Raw genomic sequence first — 7,021 nt, 5'->3', positions numbered from 1 at the left:
GAAAACCTAAAGTTAGATGTATCAGTATTACAGTGAAGTAAAGGGAATTACAGAGGCATGAGAGAGGAGTTGGCCAGAACTGAATGGAAAAGAACACAGGCAGACTTGATGGCAGAGTAGCAATAGATGGAATTTCTGGAAGCAATTTTAAAGGCACAGGATGTATACATCCCAAAGAGGGAGAAGTATTCTTAAGGAAAGTTGACACAACTATGGCTAACAAGAGAAGTCAAAGCCAACATAAACACCAAAGACAGGGCAGATAACAGAGCAAAGATCAGTGTGAGGTTATGGGACTGGGAAGTTAGAGGATTGAGAAACCTTACAAAACCAACAGAAGGCAACTAAAAAAATCATTAAGAAGGTAAAGATGGAATAGAAAGGTAAGCTAGCCAATAATGTTAAAGAGGATACCAGAAGTTTCTTTAGATGCGTAAAGTGAAAAAGAGAGCTGACAGCAGATATCGGACTGCTAGAAAACGATGCTGGATAGGTAGTAATGAGGGACAATGAAATGGTGAATGATCTGAATAAGTATTTTGCATCGGTCTTCACTGTGGAAGAGAGCAGCAGTATGGTGGAAGTTCCAGTTGTCAGGGGGCATGAAGAGTGTGAAGTTACCATAACTGGAGAAAAGGTTCATGGGAAGCTGAAAGGTCTGAAGATAGATGAGTCACCTGGACCCGATGGAGCACACCTCAGTGTTCTGAGAGAGGCGGCTGAAGAGTTATAAAGGCATTAGTAATGATCTTTCAAGAATCACCAGATTCTGGAATGGTTCTGGAAGACAAGAAAATTGCAAATGTCACTCCACCCTTGAAGAAGGGAGAGAGAAATGTATACAATGCACATCCTAAGAAAAAGAATTTCAGGATGTATATTGTATGCATTTCTCTACCATTAGATGTACCTTTGATAAAAACCTATTGACCTATTGAGGCAGAAGAAAGGAAATTATAGGCCTGTTATTCTGACTTCAGTGGTTGGGAAGATGTTGGAGTTGATTGTTAAGGTTAAAGTCTCAGAATACTTGTAGACAGATAATGAAATAAGCCATTGTCAGCATGGTTCCCTCAAGGGAAAACCTTGCCTGACAATCTGTTGGAATTCTTCGAAGAAATAACAAGCAGGAAAAACAGAAGAAATGATCGATGTTGTGTAAATGGATTTTCAGAAGCCTTTGACAAGGTGCCACACATAAGACCATAAGATATAGGAGCAGAATTAGCCCATCGAGTCTGTTCCACCAATCCATCATGGTTGATTTCGGATTCCGCATAACCCCATACACCTGCCTTCTCACCATGTCCTTTGATGCCCTGACTGATCAGGAAACTATCAACTTCTGGCTTAAATATACCCACACACTTAGCCTCCACCACAGTCTGTGGCAGAGCATTCCACAGATTCACTACTCTCTGGCTAAAAAAAAATCCTCTTTACCTCCATCCCAAAAGGACACCCCTCAATTTTGAGGCTGCACCCTCTATTTCTGGATACCCCACCATAGGAGACATCCTCTCCAGTCTAGCCCTTTCAACATTTGATAAGTTTCAATGAGAAATCCCCCCCCCCCTCCACCTTTGAATTCTGCTAAACTTCAGTGAGTACAGGCCCAAAGCTGCCAAACGGTCCTCATATGTTAACCCCTTCATTCCCAGAATCACCCTTGTGAACCTCCTTCTGGACTCTCCAATGACAACACATCCTTTCTGAGATATGGGGCCCAAAACTGCTGACAATACTCCAAGCCTCAATACACGAGGCTTAATTCTGCTCCTAAATCTTATGGTCAACGTATCTGTCTCTACCAGCACTGCAGGCAGCACATTCCAGGCACCCACCACTGGTACACTGGTGGGACTAACAGTGATGGTTTATAGTCTGCACCAGGCCTCATGCCCGTTGCAGTTGCCCAGGGAAGAGGTGCCCCACACAAACATGAGAAAATCTGCAGACGCTGGCAGTCCAACCTATTCGAAACACTGGAGGAAATCAACAGGCCAGAGAGCATCTATGGAAAAGAGTACAGTTGGCATTTCTGGCTGAGACCTGTTCTGATGAAGAGACTTGGCTCGAAACATCGACTGATTACTCCAGCATTGTGTAACCAGCAAAGTGTAGGTGTTGCTTAAAGAGACTCCGGAGGTGGTTTGGGAGAGGGCAGCAGCATGGCGGGTATGCTGGAGTACGTGCTGGGCTGAGGGCTGGTCCCTCCTGTCAGAGCTACCCTCCAGTGTTTGCTCAATGGAAGGTGTGCTGGACTGCATTCACCTGCATCTGCACTAGCACTTCATGATCAAACAGCTGCAGGCTTGTTCTTGCTGATGGTACCCTGTGCACCATTGTTCTACAGGGCACGACACTCAGGGACTTGGGTATATTTTTGTGTGACTGTATGTTTAGTGCTATGTGCTATGTGTGCTTTATGCTGTGTATGACTGTTCAGAATCAGAATCAGGTTTATTATCACTGGCATGTGATGTGAAGTTTGTTAATTTAACAGCATCAGTTCCATGTAATGCATAATCTAGCAGAGAGAGAAAAAAATTAAAATAAAACCGAATAATAAATAAACAAATAAGTTAATTACATACATTGAATAGAATATTTAAAAATGTGCGAAAATATAGAACCTTTGGCGATAGCATTTCGAAATTGTCCTGAATTGACCGGGATTTGGAGAGGGGGTGTTGAGCACAAAGTTTCTCTTTATGTTGATGACTTATTACTTTTCCTTTCAAATCCGTCTACATCCTTACCTCCAATGTTTTCACTTCTTGATCAGTTTAGTCAGATTTCTGGCTATAAACTTAATTTACATAAGAGTGAACTTTTCCCAATTAATAAAGAAGCACAAGAATTGACATTCCGTGATCTCCCTTTTAAAGTAGTTCATAATCAATTTTCTTATCTTGGGATTACAGTTACAAGGAAGTTTAAAGATCTTTTTCGTGAAAACTTTGCCAGTCTTTCATATACTATAAAACAGAGTCTGTTACAATGGTCACCTCTATCTATGTCTTTGGTAGGTCATATTAATGTTGTTAAAATGTATGTTCTCCCTAAACTTTTATATTTATTTCAATCAATCCCAGTTTTTATTCCTAAATCTTTTTTTGATTCCTTAGACTCTATTATTTTGTCATATCTGTGGAAGAATAAGCACTCTAGAATTAATAAAGTTTATCTCCAAAAATCTAAAAAAGGGGGTGGCATGGCTTTACCTAACTTTCGTTTATATTATTGGGCAGCTAATATACGTTGTGCAACCTTTTGGTCTTTTTTCCATGGCCAACTTGAGTGCCCTAATTGGGTGGCAATGGAGTTGAGTTCCACTAAAGAATTATCTATCTCTGCACTTCTTGGCTCTGTACTCCCTAGTAGTTTGTCCAGATTAATAGTTAATCCTCTTGTTAGACACACTTTGCGTATATGGGCTCAGTTTAGGAAATTTTATGGTTTCCATGGTTTTTCCTTTTCTAGCCCTATCTTACATAATCACCTTTTTTTACCTACTACGTATGATTCAGCATTCCATGATTAGTATAGGAAGGGCATTAGACATTTTGAAGATCTTTTTATTGATAATCGCTTTGCTTCTTTTCAACAGCTCTCTGCTAAGTTCAATCTGCCCAATGCTCATTTTTTTAGATATCTGCAAATTAGACACTTTATTAATCCTTTAATTCCTAACTTCCCTTAAATGCCTGAGAAAAATGTTATGGATTTCTTTCTTTCTATTAATCCACTAGGTAAAGGTTTAATATCATTTATTCATGATAAATTAGCAGCCTTATGACGTGTCCCTGTGGATAAAATTAGAATGGCTTGGGAGCATGATTTAATTACCTCCTTATCTGATGAGACTTGGGACTCGATTCTCAAATTGGTTAATTCAACCTCTCTTTGTGCTCGCCATTGCCTTTTACAGTTTAAGATTGTTCATAGAGCCCATATGTCTAAATCCAAATTATCTTGATTTTACCCTAACATTAGTCCGCTTTGTGATAAATGCAAAAGGGGCGAGGCCTCTCTCATTCATATGTACTGGTTTTGTCCTAGCTTGGAGAAATTTTGGAAAGATGTCTTCATAACTTTATCTTATATTCTGAATCATCACTTAGAACCTAAACCTTTAATTGCTTTATTTGGTTTCTGGGGTGAGACAGATTTACGTCTGAGTTCGACTAAGTGCCGAATATTATCTTTTGCTTCTCTCCTGGCTAGTCGTTTAATCCTCCTTAGATGGAGAGATGTTGCCCCGCCCACGCATGCTCAATGGCTTAACGATATTATGGCCTGCTTAGACCTTGAAAAAATTCATTATTCAGTTCTTAATTTGTATATAAAATTCCATAAGGTCTGGGACCTTTTATTGAGTACTTTCATAACCTTCCTCTTAACTAAGGTTTTTTTTTTTCGGTCCCTTGCTTTCAGCTCCTTTTTTTTTGGTAGTAGGCATTAATATCTTCTGTTGCTAAGTGTATTTACAGTTTTGGGGGTTTGATTGTCCTGATTTATATTCTCTATATTGTGTTGTGGTTGGTCTGGAGTTCTTTTTTTTTTGTTGCGGGGTTTGGGGAGGATACTAATTTTACATGTCTTCAATTTGGGTGCTTTCTCAATTATCTTTTTTTGTACCATATTATTACTGTATGTTTATTTTTGCACTGTATCAATGTTCTTCATTTTGATCTGGTTTTTTTTTATCTGTAGTGTTGTAGAAAATGTATAAAAAAACTAATAAAAAATGTGCAAAAACAGAAATACTGTATATTGAATAAAGTGAGGTAGTTTCCAAGGCTTCAAAGTCCATTCAGGAATCGGATAGCAGAGAGGAAGAAGCAGTTCCTGAATTGTTTCTGTACCTCCTACTCGATGGTAACAGCGAGAAAAGGGCATGCCCTGGGTGCTGGAGGTCCTTGATAATGGACGCTGCCTTTCTGAGACACCGCTCCCTGAAAATGTCCTGGGTACTTTGTAGGCTAGTACCCAAGATGGAGCTGACTAGATTTACAACCTTCTGCAGCTTCTTTCGGTCCTGAACAGTAGTACCCCACCCCCTCCCGATACCAGAGAGTGATGCAGCCTGTCAGAATGCTCTCCACGGTACACCTACAGAAGTTTTTGAGTGTGTTTGTTGACATGCCAAATTGCTTCAAACTCCAAATAAAGTATAGCCGCTATCTTGCCTTCTTTATGACTACATCAATGTGTTAGGAACAGGTTAGATCTTCAGAGATCTTGATACACAGCTACTTTAAGCTGCTCACTCTCTCCAATTCTGATCCCTCTATGAGGATTGGTATGTGTTCCTTCGTCTTACCCTTTCTGAAGTCCACAATCAGCTCTTTCATCTTAATGATGTTGAGTGCCAGGTTGTTGCTGCGGCACCATTCCACTAGTTGGCATATCCCATTCCTGTACGCCCTCTTGTCTGTTGGTGTTGTGTTTGGCACTTTGACCCCAGAGGAACACTCTTTTACGGGTATGGTTGAATGACATTTGAAATTGAACTTGAATTTCTGCTTAGTAGTCATGGTGGTAGGTGTTTGAGGCTGTGATTCAGTAGCCTTGCTGAGTAGTGTATTGTGTAGAGGGGACATACTGTGGCTGTGCTGGTGGAGACAATGGATTGGTTTTGCCATTCAAGCAGAATGCTCCATTATGGAATGTGTCCGGCTTCCTAAGTGTTATTGGAATGTGTATTCAGCCTGGCAAATTCCAGCTTCCTCAACTTTGACCTTATGATAGAAGACCATAAGAAATAGGAGCAGGATTAGGCCAACTGGCCTATCGTGTCTGCTCAGCAATTCCATCATGGCTGACTTATCACCCCTCTCAAGCCCATACTTCTGCTATCTCCTCGTAACCTTTGATGTCCAAGGGAGGTTACAGATGAGCAGCTGATGCTGACTGGATCTAGGGCATATCATATTAGGCACTAACCTCCTCACCATCAAGGACATCTTCAAAAGCCATTGCCTCAAGAAGAAGTAACATCCATCATTAATGACCCCATCACCCTGAGCATGCCCTCTTCTCATTCTTTTTTTTTAAACTTTTTTTTTATTGCATTTTTAAATGATTACAAAGTATGAAAAAACAATGTATATAACCCATACCCCCTCCCCTTAACCCCTCCCCCCTAACTGCCCTATAGAAAAAAAAAGAAAGAAAGAAAGAAAGAAAGAATGCCTGGTTGTTGGAAGATCTCCACATGCTCCATGGAATTCGTAATAATTTTAATATGTATATTTATTTCTTTCCCCTAATAACCAATTGTTTCATCTTCAAAGCATCTATATATTTAATCCTGTCTTTTGTAAATAAGGGCTCCAAATTTTCAAAAATGTTTCATATTTATCTCTTAAATTATAAGTAATTTTTTCTAATGGAATACAACCATAGGTTGTATTCCTCTTCTCATTCTTAACATCAAGGAGGAGGTACAGAAGCCTGAAGCCCTGATCACCCAGAGCAGGCCCTCTTCTCATTACTACCATCAGAGAGGAGATGCCCACCGAACAATTCAGGAACAGCTTCTTCTCCTCCACCAGCCCAATTCTGAATGGCCTCTGAACCCACCAACAACATCACGTTATTCCTTTTAACACTATTTATTTATTTAGTAATTTATAGTAATTGTTCATGTTTTTGCATGGTATTGCTATTGCAAAACAACAAATTTCATAACATATAAATCACTTGTATTCTGATTCTGAATCTCCAGACCAAGATGCAACATGTCAGGAGAGAGATCAGAATGGAACTGATATTGCCATCGTCACGTCTTTCAGAAATTTTAGTGTGACTATTTCCACTAAATACAAGAGATTCTGCTGATACTGGGAATCCAGAGCAACACACACAAAATGCTGGAGGAACTTAGCAGGTCAGGCAGCATCTCCGGAGGGAAATAAACAGTCAATTTATTTGATTGAGGTGTTTTGGCACAGAGCTGTCTCTGTGGCGAAGGCCTGCGATCTTCGACACACCGCTAACCTGAACTGACTCG

This window comes from Hypanus sabinus, chromosome 20, assembly GCF_030144855.1.
Source record: "Hypanus sabinus isolate sHypSab1 chromosome 20, sHypSab1.hap1, whole genome shotgun sequence".
Taxonomy (NCBI): Eukaryota; Metazoa; Chordata; class Chondrichthyes; order Myliobatiformes; family Dasyatidae; genus Hypanus; species Hypanus sabinus.
The sequence above is the reverse complement of the archived record's forward strand: the minus strand, read 5'-3'. Positions refer to the sequence as shown.